Source organism: Neopelma chrysocephalum, unplaced genomic scaffold (assembly GCF_003984885.1).
Source record: "Neopelma chrysocephalum unplaced genomic scaffold, ASM398488v2 Primary Assembly neopelma1_91, whole genome shotgun sequence".
In the NCBI taxonomy this organism is placed as follows: Eukaryota; Metazoa; Chordata; class Aves; order Passeriformes; family Pipridae; genus Neopelma; species Neopelma chrysocephalum.
This window is the reverse complement of record NW_020897753.1, coordinates 4,938,622-4,961,216: the sequence shown is the minus strand read 5'-3', so window position 1 is coordinate 4,961,216 and position 22,595 is coordinate 4,938,622. Positions and strand designations below refer to the sequence as shown.

Here is a 22,595-nt window from a genome sequence, read left to right as displayed (position 1 = left end):
ACAGACACGTGATAGGAAGTTAATGATGTATTAAAAATGCATGTTAATTAGTGAGATTTTTAAAAATACAGCTTTTTCTTGGTATGCAAGTGGCAGGAGGGCTGGAGCGAGCAGCTACCACCTCCCTGCCTGTGCAACCCCTACACATCCTCCAACAAGACCCAGAAACAAAAAGTGCTGTATGTTACAGGGCATCCTGAATATGCTGTGTAACAGCAGCTTGGACATCGCTCAGGCTTTAAAGCAGAGATTTTCACGGGCCTAGAGCAGATCTGTGCCCCTTGCTACAACTGGAACTCTGCATAGGGAATTCCAGAGCAGTTTGGACCGAAGGTCCACGGCCGTCAGAGCTCCGTCTCGCAGGAGGCGGCTGAGTTTTGGCGTGCAGAGTCTCGAGGCGATTCTCTATCTGCTCCTGAATTTGTTTTGCAATTGCAGTATGTCTCTGTCCATGTGCCATTAAGAGCTCAATTCTTTTATTCACCACCCCCCCCCCGCCTTTTTAAAACATCATGTTTATGCAAGTGGACAGGAGGCTCTCATATCTGGGTCACACGTTTGCTGGAGGTCATTGAAAGGCTACAAAATGGAGCATGCCTAATTCTGCTATTTCAGAAGTTCTCACATGTACTCAAGACAATTATGCCTATTAAATGAGTTCATTAAATTTCAGAAATCCTTTGAAATTCTGACATACCAAAAAAACATGCTGAACTCCTTCCATTTCTTCCAACACCTCCTAAAAAGGCTCTAATCCAAGGAGGTCCTGAGCACTGGAGCTTGGCTGCCTGTTATGTGGCCAACATATTGAGCATGTCCTGTCTCCACTGCAAGCTGAATAAACTAAGTAAATAAAACAGAGCATCAAGGTCCATCAAGTGACCTTTTGCAGCATCCCTGTCATTGGCCCAAGCACCACTCTACTGAGAATAATTTAGAGACACGGGATAAATGTCACCGATGCTCTTTAAGAGCTGTGGGGTTTGTGACAGGATGGGACATGCAAGGCTTTTCCAGGACTGAGAGTTGGCTCAGTGCTGAGCTGCAAACATCAGGGATGCAGGAGGAAAGCAAAGGCAGACTCCATGCATCCTCGTCAACTCCTCTGAGGCTGCTACATGGGACATCCTGGTCTCTGCCCTCCCAAAGGAGCACAAGGACTGTAGGACATTTCTTAGGCTAAGCCACACACGGACAAAGAGGGCACAACCAAGCCATGGAGCACAGGCAGAACCATTCTGTTGGGAAGGAGCTTTTCCCACAACGAAATGTTTTGATACTCAAAGGTACTGAGCTCAGTAACTGCCTCGTGAGTAAACAGGAGTGGTGGGTGCCTGTTCATTGCAATCACATCCCACAAATACACAGGTGCTAATTCCACTTACAAACATCTTGTAAGGAGTACTACAATACACGAAAACAAAAGTTAATAGCTCATTGTTGCAATATTATTAGTACACAGACATCAGGTCACGGGATTGGTCTGGCAAAAAAAAATAAAAAATAAAGTATTGCTTGGGGTATCATGCCTCTGAGCAGCACTGTCAGTTCTGAGGAACCCTGTATATCCTCAGTAGCAACGTGGAAATTAAAATGTACACAAGCTGATAGCTCATTAGGAAGTGTTTCTTTTTGGTGGGTAAGAGAGCATTTATCATCGTTGGCCCACACCAACAATCAGCTTTGGACAGAAGCCACCTTTACTAATGAACGGGAGGGAGCAGTTTTTAATCTCTCCAAGATCTCTTATCAATTGATTTTGGATGATGTATGGTAGGTTTTGTTCTCCAAGAATTACAGTACTCCTCAAGTGCCAGCAGAGACCCAATATTTTTTTTGTATGGCTTTGTCTGCTGACACTAAGCCATTTGGTCTTGACACCACAGTGATCTCCCTGCAGATTCTCTGCTACTATCTCACATTATCCTTGTCTCCTTGGACTTGCATTGTCCTGCCTTCCCTGTGATCACACTAACTCGGGTTCAAACAAACAAACAAGGAGAGGGGAATAAACCAGCTGATACCTTTGATTAATTTTAGCCACAAAATACTAAACCAGCTCTTGTGCTTGCTGATACTGGGAGAATTAACTCCCATCAAGTCACACCAAGCCCTTGAACGCTACCTGTGTACGAAGGTGGCCAGGAGGCATTATACTGGCATTGAAGAGAGAGCCTTTGATCAGGTCCTCAGGAAATACTTCCTCTGTCTTCCTGAAGTGTAACTTTAGACCAAGCTCTACCAAGGCCACTTCACTCTTTTGTGCATCCCCTTGAGCTCACTGGTGAATGAGCTGAAACCTGCTCTGTTTCCTTTACCAGGTGGCGTGTGTCAAGGATCCCTGCGATCACTTTTATTACTTGCTTTATCTAAAGAGCTCCTTGCAGGAGCCCGGGGTGTCAGTGGTCACGAAAAGAGCATTGCTGGAATATAACAGTATTTTATACCCTCTGGGTCAGACAATTAACTGAGTTCCATTAGCGGCTCGAGTCTCAGGCCTGGATCCAAGCAATAGCAAAGAGGTGTCAGCTCTCCCTTAGGAAAGTGGGAAGACCAGTCTCCTCATGGAATTCACCCAGATGCTGGAGAAAGGCAGGAGAAAAGCTGAATAAAGAAATACACTTTGCTGTGTCTACCACTCTTTTGAGACTCACTTCTGATGGAAGCCTGGTGGCTCTGCCCCATGTGTTTAGAACGACAGCAGTGGGTGCTTTAAGGGGTCTGGGCAGATGGAAGATATCTATAGCAGGTCTCCTAAACTCTTCCAAATTTCTCACATAGCTCCAATGAGGACTCAGTCTGGCTGCTTCATAAGTCAAAGAGAAATTCTGTGATCACTGTCACTGGGCAGGTCCTTAGTCCTTGAACCTGCTCTACCAGCTTTCACGGGATCATCACTGAGGATTTGGTCCCAGGTGAAAGCAAAGAAGATGGGGAGAGCAGAAAAATGGGACAAGACAGAGAAATCAAACACTTTGTTTTGGTCAGCTGCTTCAGGATCTGAGCCTGGTATAGGAGGAAGGGCCATAGTGACCCTTCTAAGAGAAAACCCCTCAGCTCCTACAGATAAACACGCACACGGAGTGGCTCTTCTGCTCCGACACCTGGATTTCCACGTCTCCTCATTATAATCAGCTCTAGGAGAATAATGTCATATAAGATGTCAAAAACAAGAAGCAACATGCTAGAAGAGTGCCACTTGGAAATAAAGCCCTGCTTTTATTGGATAGCTGATCTGCTAAAAGCAGTTATTTGAAATATCTGCAGATCGTTGGGATCCGTGAATAATTGCTATCTGCACATCTCAAATTCTTTACAGTTTTGCTGTTACATAGCTGTGCATGTCTATAAATAGTAGAGCAATGTCGCTCACTGCATAATACAGTCTCTGTGTTTTTACAACTCATCATGAACTTCTATGTAATTTATTTTTTATTGAAGAATTCCAATTAATGGCTTCCTGGTGATTTTAAAGCCTCAAATTATCAGTCTCTGAAAACAAAGCAGAGAACATAATTATCATAAACCGAGAATTTTTCATTTTGAAGCTTATCTGTTTGTGCTAAGTATCTTGTCTGTAAGTAATTAGTGCCTTTATTTTTTTCAGTAAAAATAATGACCATTCTATGCTGCACATCCAAATTTCGTTAACTGCTAGATGTACTGTATACATTATATTTGAAAATGCACCACCTTGGACCAGCTTTAAAGTATTTCATCAAATGATAATGGCAACAACAAAATACATCTGTTTTTCGGAATAAATTATGTGACATATTAAAAAAAAAAAGCTATTATATCTTTTTCTCCTCTAAGAGTAAAAGCCTTTCAAAAATATGCACTTATTTATTACCATGGTGGCATAGGCTGATGGTTAGCTGCTTTTAGGCTATTTATAATTCCCAACTGCTGATAAGAACTGATCAGATGATCGTATAGATATACAGAGCACCCTTTACATGGATATCTGTCCTTGCTTAGCATGTGCAGGAGCTCAAAGCCAGCAGCAAACCAAACCAGGACTGGAAGCTGAGGTAGGCAACAGGAGGAATCTGCAGCATCCTCTCACAAGTGGTCCTTGTAAGGATGAAATTTAAACACAACACATGGTACAGTGAGATCCTGCTCCTGAGTGGTACCTGGGGAGGTGGAGTGGGTGGGGAGTGTGAGTATCTACAGTCCCTCTAGTGCCAAGAGCAGATTTGTGCCACTGATGTTTTTGTGACACACAGAATTTTACAGGCATTTCCTGTACAGTCTCCCTTGGATGCTCAGTGTTTGCAGGTGGGATGATTTTTCCCAGCTCCAGGTAAATCAGTTTATAACCCACGAGGGCTTGTCCTGCCTGCCATCACTTAGTTGTTGCACAGCCTCCCACCAGATTTGGGCAGTTCCTGTACTATACAGGCCACCCAGAGACATCGAGAGTCCCCCACAGCAAGGGTGGAGGGGAGACCTTGGCACAGATCTCTGGTCCCACATTTGCTCTGCACATCCAGAGCATCCCCTAAACATCCACAGAGGAGGGTGGGGACCAAGCTCGAAATGAGAACAAGCACACCATGTACCAGCCTTCCTCAACATTTCCACACAGAGCCCTGCTTTATTTCCCTGTCTTGTACTGTAATGCCTTTTCTATTGTGGCATCAAGCAAAGGAATCACATAGTCAATAATCCAGTAGTAATGCATGTTGGATAAAGCGAGGAGGAATGAATTAGGAAGGCAATGAGGATACTCCCTATAAGAATACGTTCCCAGTGATCTGTGGACTCTCCTGAAGTGCAAGCTCATTTCCAGGTTCCCCCAGACTGTTAATCAAATAACACTTCCAGCCTAAGATAGGCTGGTCTCTACCAGACACTGCAACCTCTCCAATGACTGCAAACAGGTATGGAGCAGCTCCCTGCTTTCACTTTTATACATAATCCTGCTGATTGCAGTAGAAAATTGCTAAAGACAGTGAATTTTAAAATTAACCCAAGGTAAAATACTAACTCCATAATTTTAAACCATAAATAAACATGCCTTAAAAGTCTCAAGTCAAGTTACAGTAACATCAGCTCCCCTCACTGGCTGGCTCCTCACTCTGTGCACCATCCCCGCTTCCTATATTGGTTGGATGGAGAATGTCCCTGAACATCTGAAGGGGGTTTAAGGTCCCTTCCCAGCCTGACCACGGCACAGATCAGAGCTGGTGACTGTCCAGCCCCAGCTCACACCTCCTCGAAGCAAGATCCCCGGCTTCACTTCAGAGTTCCCTCTCATTCTGGCAGACATCCAGGCCAGCTGCTAAAATAAATCTTTTCTTTTTTCCCCTGTGAGCCCTGATGTTCTCCTACTGGAGAAAGGTAGCAATAGTGGTGGTGTTTCTTGGCTTCTATCCTAACTGTGTGATCCACCCCGAGCCACCTCTCCCCACGTCTCCAGACCGCATTCCCAGGCTGCAGGATGAAGGGGAGCCGCGCAGCAGCTTGCCGTCCGCCTCGGAGTCTCTTTGCTTCCAGGCACTAAGTAAATGTCAGCTTTTTTTACTGTGTTACATACATTGTTAATTTTAAAAAGAAATCCAATATCATTGTTTTTCATGCTAGCTGAGGTGATTCTGAAATTTAATAAAAATAGTGGAATTTTTCATTAATGGCAACCAGGGGTTTAAGCTACCACTAACTTTCCACAGTGGCAAGAGCAGATAAAGGGAGGTCATCCTCATCTTGTCACATTACAACTGTCCTCAGTCACAACTTCAGTGGCAAAGAATTCAAATGCAGTGCTTTTGCTCTACTGAATTAACACGAAAAAACCGGCACAAGGCATTGTACCTAAAGCACCCATAAAAACATTAGACCCAATGATGTTTTCTATAAGAGAAAAACACAAGGGCAAGGAAATGATATGAAATACTCTTTCCTGGTCAGGTGTTTCTGTCACTCCAGATCTGGCAGGGAGGGACAAATTAGGGTTTATTTATTATGGTGGGTGGTTAAACCATACTGCAAACTCACCCTGCTTTGGTGGCAGCCCATCCTAAAGAGAATCCTTATCCAGTGGGTACCCAACTGCACTACAGAACCGAGTAGGGAGGTGCATCACTCTTAGAGGAATTACTACACCATAACCTGTAGTATCTGAGTATCTTAAGAGTAGATACCAGTTTGGGCTTTGCCTTCCCTGACTGCAGCTCTGTGGTCTGCCACCAACCACATTAAGGATGAATACTAAGGGGAAGAATGTGAAAAAAATATTTTGCTTTTAAAGTATATTTTCTTTATGGCTGTTATTGGGGAAAAAAAACCCCAAACCCTCACATTAAAACTACGCTGCACAGTGTTTGTTCTTTCGACTTTGTTGTTGTAAAAGGGCTCCCCAGGCCTCACCCATATCTGAGGCCAAAGTAAGTAAGGTCCTTCCTCTCCCCCAGCTCTTCCATTACTAAATCAGCAGTTTATCATCCCTTCTCCCAAGGCCACCGCTGAGTGGCCACCTTACAGCACGTTAGCAGTCAGCAGAAAAATCGGGAAAGTCAGCCAGTGGCCATCCATGCTGCACGTGGGACTCGGAGCAGGACCAGCCAGACGCCCATCCATGTCCCAGCCAGGTCATCCAGCCATCAAGCAAATGCTTTTCCTGAGCCTCTTGGTGGGTACACAACCAGACAAATGCAAAAAGAACAAAATCTGCTCTCTCCGCAGTGATGACACCCCATGGACATTTGCAGTCCCTTTTATATGTAAAGATCCGTATAACTGCACCTGAGATTGGTGGGAAGGGGGGTGAGATGGAAAGCAGAGAACAAACAACCCTACCCAGTGAACTCCCAAAAAGCCTGCCCAACTCCAGTGTCACACACACTTTTATTTTGGCACCTGTGTCTCCCCATCAGCAAGACCTTCATTTAACAAGAAAAATATGCCTTTCCCCCCCCTTCTCCTTTGCTTCTGAGTGCAGCCTCTTGACGTTCAAAAGCCAAAGAGATCCCAGAATCCACTTCCTCTGAGCAAGAACACAGACTGAAGTTTAGCCTCAGGTTCTGCCTCTGCCAGCACCACACTCTGATATTAGGAAATATCAGAGATTACAGAGAAACCGAGAGCAACACTTCTGTGGGAAGACTGAAAAAACATGAATGGCTCTTTGCAGAACGGCCCTTCCTTTCTGCAGACTTGCATTTCTAAGTTGAATTTGTCACATATTTTTCCAGGTTGTCACTGCAAGCAAGGAACTTACTGCAGCAAGAAATTCACTGGGTTTTCCCAAATATTCCCCAAACAGTCATTGCTTCTCTCCCAGAGCATCACTGGTGCAGTACAGGGCACAGCTTCCAGGCTGGCACATGGCACTTTGTGCTGGATTGCGCCAGACGCAGCGGCAGAAAAAAAAAAATCACTGGAAACTTTGGAGTTGGAAATGGAAATTTGCAGTAATATGTGATAATGAGGAAGACGGCTCTTGTCTCTGCTGCAGAAGCCTGACCTTTTAACAGAGCAAATGTCAGGGAGAGATACACAAATGTGTTTAGACCAATATCAGTTGCTTCTCTGTGGGGGGGTGCTCACGCAGGCACATGTACAGCAAGGGATTTGCTGCCACCGCACATGCAGAAGGGGTACGGTGCTGCAGGTCACCCTTGGAGGGAGCATCCCTGGAAGTTGTGCCATTAGGTGTGAAGGGGCAGATCCTTACAACAGAACACGGGTCCTGCATATCCCAGATTCGGTGTATCCACACCTCACACCACCAGCTCGCACAGAGCAGGTGCTGATCTGTCTTTCCACTGATCCGGTTTTCCTTCTCAGTTTGCTACACCTGAAACACTTCTGGTTCCCAGAGGTGCAAGAAAGGACTGAGACAGCAAATGGGTCCATGAGAGACAAGTCAAGTTGTGGACCAGAGCCAAAAGCCAGAAGGGCATCTGGCTTGGGTAGGGATATAAATCCACTGTTTGGGATTGAAGGCCTAGCTTGTGGCCATCACGTGCACACCTGGAATATTCATGAGTCTGCACATACTCTTCTCAAATGGTACTTTGGTTCCCCTGTCAGTTAAGGAAGAGCTACCACAATTCTGGAAAAAAATAAAAATAAAATAAAGACCTGCTTCTTACTCTTCCCACCCCAAGATGGGGACATCTGACACAGTAACAACACAGAAACGACCTATGTGATCCCAGGTATCCATCCACCTCTCCTCCTCAGTCCCAGGAAGTTTAATGGGACACATTTCTAAAACCCCACATACTGCCCCCAAGCGAGCCCTTAAATTAAATCAAGTTAAACGTATCCACCTCCTTTCCTAAGCTGATCTGCACCTAGAAAAAGGAGACCAACATAACTGGCCCCTTAGCACGGAGCCACCAGGCCAGTGCATTCAACCAGTACAACCAACAACCTGCCGGCACAGACTGGAGGACACCAGACACCTTCTGGCACTGGGTTTCTCTAATCTCCTGTGTAGGAGGGTGCACGCAGAGCCAGAACCCTGCAGTTCCTTTTGAGCAATGCCACAGCAAGGCAAGAAGATTAGTACCTGAATCCAAACATTGGGAAGTGTGGGACCCCAGTGCGCAAAAACCTGCGTGCCTACCCTGGAGTTCCCACTGCTGCATTTCTTGTGCTGGGGAGGAGAGCCAATATAGCACAGGTACGCACATATCTGGTCATTAGCTCTGCTTTAGCCTCACAGCAGAGGTGTTATCCTTGGAAAAGGCACACCAGAGATCTGCAGGGGGGACCCCCAGTATCCCCAGGTATCAGGGATGGCACGTGGACGACACACCAAGGAGCCCAGATGGTCCACCAGGGCCCGCAGGAAGCAGCAGCTCGTGGCTGCGAGGGATAAGTCCAAGGAGACAGCAAAGTATAGTTACAAATTGTTGTGCTTCCCGAGTTAGTAATGCTGTTGGGGGATAGGAGAAGGTAATAAGCAGAATTTTCTAGGAAGCACGCTGAAAATAAGGTACTAAGAAAAGTCACTGAAAATGTCAGGCAAGCCAACAGGGAAAGGTCCAAGGAGCAAGCAAAAGCACAGCATATACTTTTTCATCTATTCAATCTGACCCTGGGCCCGGTGCCACAATCTTTTTAAGGTTAGTGGTGGGAAAGCTGCCTTTTGAATGTTTGCAGAGGCCTATTAACATCCTGTGCTGAGGAACCTTAAACCCCAGGTAGTATTTCAGAGGAAATGGACAGCACAAAACACAGACTGAAAATTAACCACAGCAGACCCCAGGCCTAAATAAGTTCCACTAGCCCTTTCTGAAATCACTTAAAGGCTTTCCTTCCAGTTGGACTCCTGCCCAAACACTTTAATAGGTGCAGCAGGCAGGGGGGAAAAAAAAAGGGGGGGGGAGAAAGAAGAGAAAAATAGAAGGGAAAAAGAAAGCGATTTGGCCCAGTAATTTAAACATTCTTTGCAAAATAATAATAAAGTAAAAAAAAAAAAAAAAAACCAGTTTAACAAAAATTGCAAGTGTAGCAGGATCGGGAGGGTAACTTGGTGAAATTCTCTGTGGATGGCTGCAAACCTCTAATGGAAAGTTGTGTAAGTGGCTGAGGCCAAAGTAGGCATTAATTACAATGAAAAATCAGTTTAGTGCAGGCCACAACTAAATTGGAAGCTGGTCCTCTAGGTAAAACAAAGAAAGTGAACAGAAGCTTTAGATTTGATTACATGGCAATACAAGAAAAATGTGCTGTATGTTGTCTATTATTAAAGCTGCTTTTGGGCCTTCTGTGAGCGCCTAAGGGATTTTAATAAAAAATTAGTAATAACCCTGCTGCCCTGGCTCGCTGCGACTTTTGGCGTGTTTGTGGGTACAAGGCTAGTTCTGCAGTACAAATTAAGTCACTTTAGACAAGCAACCTTGAAAGCATTATGTGATAGCAAAGTTCAAGCAGAACACTTCGACTTTAAGAGGACACAGTCCCTTACTGGAGGCCAGCTCTGGGTTTAGAAGCTGAAGTACAATTTCATCAGGAAAGAAACCCTGCAACTGCTGTATTTGTCTTTGATTATTCTTGGCAACAGTAGAAATACATACACAGGTTCATAAACACTATATAAGTGTATAAAATACTGCAAAAGAGTGAGTTAATGGGAAAAAGTCACCATTAACAGATTTTTTTTTAACAAATGCTAACTCTATAACCTTCTTTACATTGATGTAATGATACTAATAACATTGTCTTTATTGCTAATATCATGGTCCTTGGCATGGCTGGATACAACCATGCCAGGAAAGTTTACCTGGATTAATTTAAAAATGCCAAAAAAGCTCCACTCTCACACCTTTACAGAGCTGACTTTTCCAGTCCCTTTCCTAGAGATATTTATTTTAATGTGATATTCACTACGTTCTTTATACTCCAGCATATCCATACCTCAGTGGATCCAGTTCTGCTGTTAGGTCCCTTGTTACAATTTCCTTTAAACTAAAGGCAAAATTTGTTGTATATGAAATTTTCTAACATCCAGGGAAATAAGGGCAAATGGAAAAAATATTGCAGGGCTACAGAGACAAGGAAAAATCCAGGAGCACAAGCTGTGTCTCCTTGGTGGTGGGCTGCTGCTGTTGGCTGCTCCAGTGGGTCCCCATCCCTCCAGCACTACATGCTGGGGGTGGGGGGGTTATACAGCTCCTGGGTGGGTGAATATTTGGAATTTTTTATGTCACAGACATTGGTTATGTCCTAGAAGCACTGCCCAGCCCCAAACCCTGCCTGGATAGGAGTGTGGCTGTATTCCTGTATTGCTAATGTTTTGCTATTTTACTATGATTTGCATCAGGTTTCTGTGATCTGTATTAGAAAGTCTCCTCCTGGGTTATTTTCTCCCCCTTCAAGCCCGTGTTCACCACTCTTCTTCCTTGCATAGCACAATATGGAGAAAGCATTCAACTATTTTCTAAGGTTACCAAGCAAGAAGGAAAGGGGGGACAAAAAAATAAAAAGGACAAAAAAGAAGGTGGGAGGAAGAAACAACAAAAGATTTGCCACTGGTTTAATTCCACAAATTTAAAAGCCACCTCATTTCCTCATTTTTCAAATCTGATTCACAACTGAGCGTGTCAACTCTCATCCTAAACCCAGTGGCTCTATGAGCTGTTCCTGGGGTGAGTGATGTTAACAGGCATGTGCAGACCTGGGTTTCTACTTCCCATCAACGCGACATGGACAAGGATGTCCCTGAGTGCTGTGGCAAGGAAAAGGGGTTCCTCTCTGTGCCGTGACCTAGAAGTGACCTAGAAGAGTGCTGGAAAAGAAAAAACTTTGGCTTTCGGCCCTTTGTCACACAGACGAGTTGGGCTCCAAAATCCCTTGATCCCAGTCACATGTGGCCACATGCAGGGATTCATGTCACCATGTGCCCTGCGTTCCTGACTCAGACCCACACCTTCCCTCTTTCCAGCTGCACATTCCGAGTTTTACAGTGTCAGGCAAGGCTGTCACAAGAAAGGACTATCCCAGTTTCGATGACCAGCAGGGCTGTTTCACAGCACACAACCCACACAGAACCCAATCACTTAAAAGAAGCTGTGAGGTGAACCTGAAATTAGGGTTCTTTCTGAAAATAAAAGAAAACCAACACTGTAAACTTCTGAGTTCCTCTGGAGCAAAGGAGTGCTGGGATTGGGTGGCTCATCCCCATTATGCACAGGGTTGCAAGTGATGTAGCTGGAGGACTAAGAAAAAAAAACCAGAAACAAATAGTCCTCTTAACATATAACATAGATATCTATAGATTCACACACGTTTTGCAGAATATCCGAGTTTGTAACGTGTTAGTGCATCAATGCTTGCAGACACCCCTGGAAGGTACATACAAGTCCCTTCTCTTTCTCTCCAAACCTGTTTACTTTTGCTAAAGAAAAGCCGCAGCCTTTCGAGGCCGCCTGGCACCACATCTGCTCAGCGAGTGCAGGAGTGGCCTCCAGAATCAAGTCCCTTTCTCCAGCATCTCTCATGCTAAGATCTGTGAAAAAACAACGTGGAGGAGGAAAAAAAAAAAGAAGAAAAAGGAAAAAGAAGAAAAAAAAAAAACAACCAAAAACTTTTGTCTGTGGATTCAAAAGAGCCAGATTCATCTACATTAAATTGGTCGCGACCTTCCAGGTGTCTTTAAGGTTGAAGTGTTTGCTGGACCATTTAAAGCTCCTCTCCCGGGCTCCTGCGACCCTCCTGACATGGAGAGCCGGGCTTTTAAGAGTGTAGCCACCTTGTCAATGCTCAGAGGTCACTAATAGCCTGCCTTGGGCCTTCCAGCGGGTCGCGTTCGGCTTGCTAGCCCAGCACAAAGGAAAAGGAGAGGAAAGATGGGGAGGGGGGATAATTATCATTCTTCCTCTCCACCCCCCCCCCCCCACTCTCCAGGCTGAGAGTTATGCTCCATGTCACTGTGTTAATGCGCTTGCATCCAGGGAGACACATAATGCTCCTCTCAGCCCTGTTTATTAGTGAGATCCATTTGCGAAAGGCCCTTCTTTTGTACCACAATATGAATGTGCTTTGATGGCAAATAATTACGCTAGTCCTTTTGACATGAGGATCCACAGGCTGCCCTAGTTAAGCCAGTAATTAGCCTGTCCTCCTTTTTTTTTTTTTTTTATTATTATTGAGAAACTACAAATTATCCTCATATGAGCACTGGCCATTGCTTTTTCTCTTTTCTATTCTGCCTCTCCCTCTCTCCCTCTCCCTTGTATCTCTCGGCACTTTGGATAAGGGGAATGCAGCTGCACTAGAGCAAGATAAAGCTCCGCCATCAAGATGATGAACAATTTGGATGAAGAGGCTTCGAGATGAACACAAAAGCTGAAGAAGTGCGGCTGATGCAGCCCCGGACAGCTGAAGAATGCTGCAGTCTGCAGATGAATAGCCCTCATTTGTGAATATACAGATTTTCCATGATGAATAAAAACTGAGTGTAGGTCACAATAAATAAACTTTTTTTTCCCCCCCTTCTTCTCAAATAATAATTCAGGTTCCCGGCACCAAACAGCTGTAAATTGAAGGTTGTGCTTAGTTTTCTCAACTCTCAAAGGGGATAATTAAGCTAAGCTCATATTGTTTGATATATTAGCGTAATGATGAGCTACTATATTCTGGCTTGTTTCGAGTTATTTTAGGTTGGTTTTTTTTCCATTATCTTTTTTCTTAAATTACATTTCAAATACATTTTAAATGTAGAAACGGCATTTCCGAAACACAGTTGCCCTGTGTTTGGGTCTATCTGAAATGTATTCATATAACATTTAATTAAAGATGCTACATCCCCTTTTTTTTGGTAAAAAAGCGTGGAGGTAAAAAAATATCGACATTATTTGACTAGCCCTGACATAATCTCACTCAACTGCCAAACCTTATCCTTATTGGCACAAGACAGTTAGATGGGGTTGTATTCTTTATCAATATAGACAGTCATTAACCTTCTGGAACTTCAGGACTGGCATTTCTTGACAACCATAAAACCACCTCAGTCCCCCACAATTTTTTCATAATTTCATTTGAAGATCAACAGAGGGCAAATATAAATTCTGATTTTACCTGGAAACCAGGATTTACACTCACAGACTGGCAGATGTCATATTTTTAGGACAGCTGACCAGATCCTGGGGCTCCAAGAACTTTAAAATACCCGTAAGTTGAAGAGCTGCCTTGGGAATGAGTGTGAAGGCAAAGGAAGCCCATGAAGCTGAGTGCAGGTAGAGAGCAGTAGTCCAAAACATGCTCATAAAAGTAGGATACACACTAGTAGTAGTCAGTAGGACTACTCATTAAAAGCATTGCTTATCTCGTTTTCCAAGCTAGAACCACACATGAAGCCTTTTCCCCATACTCACAACCCACAAGAATTGAATAACCTCCCCTCTAAAGATCCTAAATTTCAGTTCTGTGCAACAGATTATACTAGAGAAGGAAATCAGGGAGCAGCACATTGATTTGACTTTGAGCTTCAGTACTGAGCAGAAAGTCCTGCTAACCTAAGTCAAACAGACTCTTCCTTTTACCCATATTTTAAGAACGAAATCCCACAGCACACTCTGCTTATATTCTAAGGCTATGGCAAAGCTTCATAACATGGTGAGAAGAGACAGTTCAAATATCTTGGAAAAAAATAAGATTGTCCTACATCTTGGCCTGTTTCTGGAACCAGTGTCAAGCCACGTGTTTTATCGTTCAACAACGCGTATGAATTGTCCCTTTGGTCTGTGGTTTGGGATCAAAGGGAGAACAGCCCCTGTGATTTTTACAGCATGCCTAGAAAGAAACTCCAGAAATCTTCCACCAAAGCCTGTTCCCGTGAGGTTTCTGAGTTGCTCAGCACAGCCAAGACCCTGTGGGGTGGGTAAGCACTGGGATGCTGCGTGGCTGGGTGCCACTGCCAAATTTTTGCAGCTTTCCCAGCTCAGTGATGATGCATCATCCTGATTTCCCAATGAGGATTGTAAGTCCCACTGTCACTTGCTTGACCTGTTGTCACACTGCAAGGAGGCAGCCCAAACTCTGAGGATTTCAGTGGGTTCAGCATCACATTCCCCATCCTCATGACAAGCCTGGCCCATTCTGCTCTAAAGCTTTGCCCATAATCCACTGCCCTTTTGCTCATCCCATCAAACGGCAGTGAGGTGTCACCATGGATGAGGTGGGACCCAACTGGGCACATCCACCTCCACAACACACTATTCACAGGTGTGTTAGGAAGACCAATTAATCAGACATTCCAAGAGGGGGAGAAAACAAAAAGAAAAAAAGAAAAAGAAAACTGTTTTTCCCCCCCCCCCCCATCTGGGAGAAAATTCTCACTGGCCGTTCACTCCAAGAAAACGCTGCAACAATCCTGATCCAAAGGCCATTAGAGACTGTGAGTCTTTCCAGTGGCTTCCAGGGAGTTTCAACCAGGTCATCGCTAAACCCAGTGACAAATAAAACTGAGGGCTTTGCAGTGCTGTATATCAGAGGAAAGCAGGGAACCACACACCATCCCCAAGGATCCCAGCTCCCAGGGCCCTGCGGGTTTCCTCACAGTGGCACTCGTGGTGGTCAAACAGCCTTGGATTATCATCTAGAGCCCATCCAGTACTTAAACCGATGATGGATTTCCACTCATGCTTGCAGTAATGGCTGAACATTTATTAACTCTTTTCTCACTCATTATCTCCCTCCTTAAAAGGGTGCTCACAGCAAAACCGGGATCAATAGTTAGGAAAACAGATTTTTCATTTGACAGCTGTGTAAAAAACACACCTTTCATTTGTATATAGCCCTGTATAGACCCTGCTTAGCAATTAAAGATTTTATTTATTTTTTAACAACGATGAAGTTATTATTCATATTGTTGTTAGGACCCCAAAATCCTCATCAGAGGATTATTATTGAGGGAGAAGGCAGCTCCTGCTCTAAAGAGCTTGCAATTTTAACATGTAAGAGACAAAGAAGTGCAGATAAACCATCCAGGAGGCAGGAGGGGTTGAGGACAATGTAAAGGTGAAAAAAAAAAACCAAACCACTCTGTTCTGCTGTAATAAGTTCAGCCTCAGTTTATGCTACTATAGGATTTCAATATTTTTCAGATTATGCAATCTGATTTAATAATCAGTCGTTCAATACAACTCTTGTTCTTCCTTGTCTCTGCCCGAAGAGCTGATGAAGGCAAAAGGCACTTGTGCTCTCACATTCAAAAGTTAAGACTGACCCAAGGGATCATCAATCAGTAACTCACTTTAAAATTCTCTTTAAAATGTTTTACTAGCTCACTTTACTTGGCGTTTTTATCACTATTTATATCTCTAAAGCAGTGATATAATTAGTAAAGCCATTAATGTTTCTTATGTTTAGTCTTACAAAAGCTACAAATATCTATAAATCTGGCTTACAGCAAAATAAATAATGACAATAATTCTGTCAAGCATCAATATAATTTGCTGGACAGCATTGTGTAAACCAAGCAAATATCTGAACCATTAATGAGCTTAATCTGTGCCATTTAAACAACCCTTCAGTAAATTGTTCTGCAGGCCAGAGTGTCCAGGTTAGTTACTTTGCAGAATTCCCCCCTTTCCCAGTATTGGCTTCCCCACAAAAGTGACTGGCCTGCCTTTACCCAGTTCTGTCTTACACTCTCCTACAACCTGACTCAAATCTCTTATCAAATGTGTGGGAAAGAAGGGTTTTTCCCCCATTCTTGTAGAACTTTGAGTTTTCAGAGATGCTGATGTTCTGCGTGGATCCCCGTTCCTTAGGAGAAAAACCAAAATGAAACAAAACAAAAAACCCACCACCAGAAAAAACTCCCCTTTCCTTTTTTTCCCTGACAATCGTCACTTTTTAGTGGTGAGGACGTTCACTCAGGACAAGATAAAGTCAGTTTTAAGTCTCTGCTCTGCGTGGTTCAAACCAGGGACAGGAATCTGGGTCCCAGCATCTTCGCCTTAGGGTTAGGCTCTCTCATTCAAGCCAAAATTTATGCCTCAGGCAGGAGAAACTTTTCATCTCTAAAACATCAAACCAGGATGTTGCAGAGTCCTGCTTTTTGTCATATTTCCTGTTCCTGACACAGGGATTTTTGTGGAAACTCCTGGACAGCTCAAGCCCTCAAGTCTTTGAACCATGGCATGGGCCACCCTTTATTCTGCTAACACTTGATTTTCTTTAAAATTTAGTCGTTTTCACATATGCACAAAAAAGAAAATCCAACAGAAAGCACAGACCAAGCCTCGGCAAAACACTACAAGCTCCTGCTTTCCGCTTCTTCTCATCCAATGGAAATATTTTCCCCTTTTCCACGAGGTACAGACACGACCCAAACTTTCAGAACCCAAGCTGGGCTGATTCAGCAGCCCGGGGAAAACCATAAACATTGATTCTAAACACAAAACCAGCACCCATGGCGTTACCATTATCAATAAGAAAATAAATATCTGCTCTCATGAGCCCCAAGTAAAAGCTCTTTTAAGTAAAAGTATTAGAAGAATATATCAGCTATAAGATATAACACAGGCGACTACTACCACAGGATGGGCATTTTTAACTTTCACTCTGAAATGACTGGATGATAAGAGAGTACAATATATATTTTGAATTCAGGGTGAGAAGATCTTTTTAATATAAGTGTTTTATGATGTAGTCATACATCATTTCTAACTAAAATGCTAAACAAAACACAATCCCTTTCTGAAACACAGATAATGATGGATTTTTGTTATTCTGTTTTATTCCATAAGATAATTTTTCAACCCAAACTTTTATTTTATTGATGGTATAAGAAAGTCCCAGTACATCTTCTTTCATATCTGAGACACTTTCATGAAAACTGTGAGCTAAAACTCAAATGTCATTACACAGAAAGAATTCTTGGATACGTGATCATTTATTGGGATAGTCCCACGTGATGGGATTAAAGGAGATTAAAAGGACCAGGTATGTTTTGTTGATTGCTCTGGCACTTGAAAACCCCTCTGATCTCAGAACAGGAGTTTTGTGGGTATTATTATAATAATAACGGGGATCTTGGAAGACAGGAGGTGGATAAGCAGAAGGAAACTAAATCCAATAATGTTTGTACTGTCACAAAGCCAGGATGGTTTGGGATATGATTTAATCCTATGGAGCAGACCTACCTAACACTCCTAAGCAAGAGACAGACAAATAAACACACACAGTAAAATAGAAGCATATCTGCAAAGTGAAATCCCTCACCCTTCCCCAGGCAAAATATTGTTTTCCCTCAACTCCAAAACTCACCAATAATTTGGCTGTGTGTGCCGAGCAAGAATCCCAACAAATCTCTGCCTCCTCCACTTTATAGCCTCAGCAAAACACGACATCCAAGGAATTGCCTGTGCTTTCTGTCTCTTTCCTTGTTTGTTTTCATGTGTACTACCAAAACAGACTGTGCCAGTACCTACAAGGAACCAAAATATTTTAAGCACTGACTACTGCAAAAATATGAAACACCTTTTTTAGTGCTTGGTTCAAACAGAGGGATAAAGGGGGAAGGAAAGTGGCATTCCTACCACTCCAGTGTGGAGGATGGATGCCTGCTCACTGCCTCGCTGCCTTTGCAAATACCTTACAGTATCTACCACAAGATAATTTCTCCCATAGTCTCTTGTCCCAGAGACTCCAAAGGTTGGCTTCATGTGCTATCATGACAACCACATCCATTTTCTTGGATCAGTTAAACAGTTTAAAGCCTCCACTCCTTGTTGTCACCAGCAAATTCTGTCCTCGTGTGGGCTAAGCCAACCTCAGAGGCTACAGACCATCATATCATCTGTGTGCTCTGCTCTGCACCCCTCTGACCTCACACTTCCATCTGCTCTACCACTTGTTTGTTGAAGAAGAGAGGTTTTCTTACAAGCACAAGTTCTTCCTAGCATTTGGCATATAATTAAAAAAAATAGAAGTTGAAACATTTTTTAAAGACTGCGTTTTTTTTAAAAAAAGACCTTTCCTAGAACAGTTGATGTTAGAATAGTGGTGTGAAGTTGTACAGATTTTATCACTTCTATGTGTTTCAAGAAAATGTGAATTAAAACCTCAATTTGTAACACGTGCTGTAATCCATTCTTCTCATGAAGTCAACAGAGCAACACCGAGTTAGATGAGCTGGCCCATGGCAGACACATCTGCAGCAGAGACCCAGGGCCTGCTTTTACAGCAGTTTAATAATAAATTAAAAAACCCCAGGCCTATAGTTGTTCTTGTTTTGAGTTCTTACACTAACTACTTTGCCTATATACCTCCTGATGATTTTGGCTGTGGTGCCTAATCAGAACAATAGCTCAGAAGAAGCCAGCAGTCCTGGTTACAATTAGTTGGGACTATTTTAACTACCTGTTGGGTTGTTACAGATTTAAGAAGGACTGGCTGGTGAGAAGAGGGTTCTGGCAAAAAACATGTCTGCTGAGTTAGGGAGGCTTTGGAATTATTTTTTTTTAGATTTCCCTTTTAAGTTCAGCATCATGGTTTGTAAAGGCTGTTTTAAAAACCTAAGATACACTCCTTCCCTATTTTTCATGCCCTTTTCTGACTCTCAGCTCTCCAAGGCAGTCCATATTCCTTACTTACACACAGTGGCCAAGACAACAACATCCCATCCCTGGCTGGCCTCAGAGCTCAGTCAGAACAGAAATAAAAACAATCTGAAGAACAAGTGCATCGCAGAATCAGTGTGATCTTCCCCTAAATCCTGCAGGAAAAACCTCACAAAATCCACAAGGGAAAGTTTGACTGCATTAACAAGAAAAAAAATTAAAAAGATCTGTGAAAGAAGTTCCACTTAAAATAAAAAGCAGCAGAGACCAAACTCTGAGAATCCAGGTTTTGAATGAGCTTTCATTATTCATTGACCCAGGTTTCTTCTTTATGTTATGCAGAAAGCAAAAGATTAAACTGATGCCAAAGGGAGTGGGGACGGGAGGGTGGGTGCAGTGGACAGACTGGCCCCACAGAGCTGGGGAGGGGGTGCTTTGACTGTGCTCAGGAAGAGGCTGCAGCACACTCAGAACTTCGCAGCACAAGGGTGCAGCAACTCAGCTAATTGGGGAAGATAAAAGGCAGGTTTTTATGAGACAGACACCATCATTATCGGAAATGAAGGATAAAAACTTGAGCAGCTACATCTTATTTTATCGCTGGGAAGTCTCAGAAGGAAAAAAGAATTATCAAAGTTTTTGATAGTTCCATTTAACCACAAGAAAACTATGTTAATGTAACCTTAAAGGTTTGACTAAAACCTATGAAATCAAGGCAACTCACAGTTCAGGCCTCAGCTTCTTCCCTAACCCACCTGTAGTGCCCGGACCGTGTGAGGCACAAGCACTGCCTGCTTGGGGACAGTGTCACCCATATGGGCAGATCATACTGCTGACTCTTGTAACCCCAAAACCAACACCCAGCACAGCAAACATAGCCTTTAGATCTGCCCATAAAGTGGTCTTATGTTGTCTGTGCTTTTCCTTTGTTTCATGTAATGAAAATATAAAGGCAATAAGCAGTTTCATCATAAGCCAATCCAACACAAAAATTCCTTCTCCAAAGCATGGCCAGGCAGCAAGAGGCAGGCACTTTAATGGTCTGAAAGTCTGGGTTCCTAATGAAAATACTGACAGACCCTTAACCACACAGCAGCGTGAGCAAGCGCCACCATAATAATCATTTAAGCCCTCTTTTCTGAGAAAGGCTTGGCCCAGCAGAGCAGGAGGAGTAAACAGGGCTGGTAACTTAATGACCTTTGAGCATTAGCAGATGGCCTTTTTACGAGCACAGATTAGCAGAACATGGGAGTTTTTAATGGCCACTAACAGGTGCCAAGGCTGCTTTTCCCCCCTCTCTACCTACCCACAACCAGTAAAGCACCAACTGGGTCCCACCCCATCCTTTATTTCTCTTTACACCCCAGCATCTTGGATGACACAGCAACATATGTCCTGCACCATCCTGAGAAAGCTGTAGGTTACAAAACCAAACAAGAGCACCTCACCTTTGGGTAATGGTGTTGCTAGATGAGTTGTCACCACGATATCTCACCTGAGGTGTGGCCGGTTCAAGGAGGATGGTCAAAATGGCTGCCCCTTTCTTTCTAGTTCGAGGGATCAAGTAGGAAATCCCAGGTTCCAAATCTGTTTAAAAGCAGGAAGGAGTCAAACAAAGCCAAGGCAGGGGATTCCCCTCTCTTATTTTTAACACCACGGTGTTCACCTGCGACAACCTTCCTGACCCCTTCCCAGCCCACTGCTCCCACCAGGTCCCTGTTTCTGCACCATTTAAAGACACCCTGGTATCTTTATCAGCTGATGTTAAAATGATGTTAGAATAGTGGTGTGAAGTTGGGCCCACAGCAAGCATCCAGTTCATGACTTGGCAAATACTCCCTCACCCGGACTTACCCCGGCCCGGGAGCAACTCGGAACAGAACCCAGACATGTGCAAGCACCAAAATGGCTCCTCTCCCTTTACCTCTGTGGGCGGGTAGAGAAAAGCCCTCACAATTAATCTCAGGTGCTGCCTGATTAGACGCAGCTCAGGGCTTACGAGGCGCTCGGAGCCCAGAGTCGGAGTGAGAGGCCTGAGGCGACCACGCCCTCGCCTCAGGTGCGGGGGGTCACACACAGGTGTGCATCAGCAGGCACCGAGTGCGAAATTGGGGAAATTCCGGGAAAAACCAGCAAGAGCATGGCTGAGGAGCGGATTATGGCACCCTTCAGCCTTTGGGCTTCCCACTCTTGGCCTCTCTTCTCTCAGTCTCCCACTATGGGCCTCCAAATCTCTCTTAGCCTCCGCTCTCTTGGCCTCCCGCTCTGAGCCTCCACTCTCTTGAGAGCTGCCATATGTCAGTATCTTATTTTGCCGTAGAAAAAAAGATAACACGGTACAAACTCCAGATTTTGTAACGTGTGGTGGCAGTGCCAATCTTACAACTGTCAGGTTGGAGTCTCTTATTAGAAGGAACATATTATGGCTGGGATTTGAGGCAAAACACCGGGGAAAGAGATTGGAAAACTCAAGGAAAAAAAAAATTCCTTGATGGAACAATTAAAATTTGCCATGCAGAGGAGTTAATCATGTCCAGAACAGAGTTCCTGGAAAGCAGCACTGTGAGACACTTCATGCAAAGTACTGCAAGAAAACAGATCCCAGCCAGGACAGCATGAGGCAGGGAACGCTGGAGTCTGCAGAAAATGGTGCATTAAACTGTCCACTGCATGAAATGACACAGGAGAGGGGACATGGAGCTCAGGGAAAGCAAAATGGCAGCAGAGAAGCAGTGCCAGCTCTGGGCTCTCCTGGCACCAACTCCTGCTGGCAAACTCAGCCCAGAGAGGAAAAAGAGGGTTCACGACTATGAATCCAGCTGTGGTGCATAAGTCAGCGTGGGGTCAACTCCACATAGTTTTTTATAGAAAAAAAACCCAGGTACAATAAGGAAGTGAAAAAGTTAAAGATGGAAGCTCCCAGCAGAGCAGGGCTGAAGGAGCCAATGCAGCCCCTCATCCTCTTGTACAGGTGTTTACACACAGGTATAATACAAGTACCTTTCCCATTACCTAACAGAGAGATGCATTTGGAAGCTGGGCTAATGTCCAGTGTGTTGGATATGTCCACAGGGTCATTTTCCTTCATGTCCATGATTCCCTTTGGGGACTCTCACCTGTAGCGCTGTTCGGATTGTGCAGCATTTCACAGGAAAATGCAATTTCTTGACAACGTGGAGGCCCGGGGTCTGCACAGGTGCTGGCTGAACCTGAAGAAAAGAAGGATAAAAAATATAATCAGAGCTTCAAGAAACTTTGAGAAGAGCGTATTGCCGTGCAAAAGTGAAACAAAACATGAATTTGAGGTAAGAGAAAGATGTGCTAAAAGGCCTGATGGTCCAGTGACACGGAGCTTCAAAAGAAACAGGAGTAACTCACACAGATGCCAGACCTGGCTGGAAGCACTGATCTTTACAGACCACCCCAAAGAGAGGATTAAATCACAGTCTTTAAACTATATTTTCAATATAGTGACCTGGGCTTTATGTGACAGATGTGGGGACCCACACCCTGCAACCAAGCAGACCAACTCAGTCAGGATGCCCAGGAAGAGGCTTGGGGTAG

The 22,595-nt window shown here is 44.0% G+C and overlaps 1 long non-coding RNA gene across 1 annotated transcript; it reads right to left on the bottom strand.

Moving 5' to 3' along the window:
* Positions 1–17,742: 17,742 nt before the first annotated feature.
* On the bottom strand, positions 17,743–22,091 carry LOC113972346. Its single transcript, XR_003535862.1, has 3 exons — positions 22,044–22,091; positions 20,480–20,618; positions 17,743–17,896 (listed from the first exon to the last, which is right to left on the bottom strand). It is a non-coding gene; the product is annotated as an uncharacterized LOC113972346 (long non-coding RNA).
* Between the last annotated feature and the right edge of the window lie 504 nt (positions 22,092–22,595).